Raw genomic sequence first — 1,927 nt, forward strand, 5'->3', positions numbered from 1 at the left:
TCCCAACTTAGAGTTGAGTAACATCACATCAGCAGCTTGAAACTGGATATGGTGGGAGTATTTACACCATGGAACTCAGCAAACCCTACTAACAAGGAATTTTTGTTATTGTTGTTCCTGGAGAGCCAAGGTGCCACCATATCCAGACAAAATGAAAATCTACACTCCAGTAGCTGGCCTAGAGCCTGCAGGAGGAAGGAAAAATTGAGAGGAGGACTGGGGAGATAGGAGCCTCCACTGTGCAGTCTGTTGAGAAGTTTTCAAGGCATGTTTTCCCATCCAATTTTCATAGTAAATATTAAGTATATGTCCATTGCCCTTTAATTTGTAGAACCAAGAGATCCTAACTTCCAGATTATTCAGTCGGGTGCTACCCATAGCTTTCTGGATTTTTTCAGACTTTGGCTCAATTCCAAAGTGCTTCAGGTAGGAAGAGAATGAGGATCCCCATCAAGAAAAGAATAAGCTATGGGACATCTAGGTGGCTCTGTGGTTGGGTGCCTCTGCCTTCAGCTCAGGGCATGATCCTGGAGACCCGGAATTGAGTCCCATATCAGGCTCCCTGCATGGAGCTTGCTTCTCCCTTTGCCTGGGTCTCTTCTTCTCTCTCTGTGTGTCTCTCATGAATAAATAAATAAAATATTTTTTTTTAAAGAAAAGAATAAGCTAAGAAGAAGAGAGTCTAAAGACTGAAAATAATTTTGTATTACATTAAACTCTAACTCACATCTATCATGCCTAAGGCAAGGTAAGATTTTCATCAAAAATTACCATTATATTAACTTCAATCAGGTGAAAAACTCCCAGCATACCCCACATCATGATTTTCCTTATTACCATCAATACATCACCGCCACCAGAAGCAAAAGCACTATCATTTATTGAGCAACTACCTTAAGTCAAGCCTTATGCTAGTCATTCAATAATTATTTATTAAATGGTTATCATGTGCCAGGCTTGTACTAGATTAGTGGTTCTCGGTTTCCTTGGTACCAGGACCTCTTTACACTCTTAAAATTTGTTTAAGGCCTCAAAGAGCTCTGATTATGTAAATAATCAGAGCCATTGATACTTACTGTATTCAAAATTAAAACTGGGATATTTAAAAATATGTGTTAATTCATTTAATTATAATAATGTAAGCCCATTACATGTTAACATAAATAACATATTTTGTATGTAAGATAACTATATTTTCCAAAAGGAAAAAATTCTTAGAAGAGTGGTATTTGCTTTATAATTTTGCAAATCTCTTCTGGTTTAAAAGAAGGCAGCTAGACTTTTTCATATCTGTGTCTGCATTCTATCGGTTGCAATATCTCTCATATGTAGTTTCTGGGAAACTCCATTTTACACTTGTGAGAATGGGAGTGGAAAAGGCAAATAATGTCCTAATGTTCGTACTAAAGGCAGTTTTGACCCTATGGGTCCCCTTCCAAAGTTTAGGGACCCCAGGAGTCCGCAGACCACACTTTACAAACTGCCATATTACACTGGGTGTTTAACCGTAGGGACCTTACATTGTAAGGCTAAGTCTCTCTTATGACATATTTAAGCCCATAATCCTATAAGATAACTACTTCTATTGCCTCTATTTCTAACATGGGGAAACCGAGGAGCAGAGAAATATATAATATGAAGGTATTATTGGTAGAATTAAAAGTGGCAGAGCTGGTACTCAGCCTAGGTGTGTCTGATTCCTGAGACGATGCTTGTATCTGCTACACAAGCTGCTTCCTAATGCACACACAAAGAGCAAAGTTCATTAACTACTTTTTGAAAATCCCACCTAGCCAGGAAAGTTCAACCATCTTTTGAAGAGATTCTTTACAAAACAAGTTCTAATCCAGTAGCTGCTACTATTCTTTTGTCATAACTGAAAATATGATGTCTAGGCAGGCCTTTTGTTTTGTTTTGGTTTTTGAAG

This window comes from Vulpes lagopus, chromosome 1 (assembly GCF_018345385.1).
Source record: "Vulpes lagopus strain Blue_001 chromosome 1, ASM1834538v1, whole genome shotgun sequence".
Taxonomy (NCBI): domain Eukaryota; kingdom Metazoa; phylum Chordata; class Mammalia; order Carnivora; family Canidae; genus Vulpes; species Vulpes lagopus.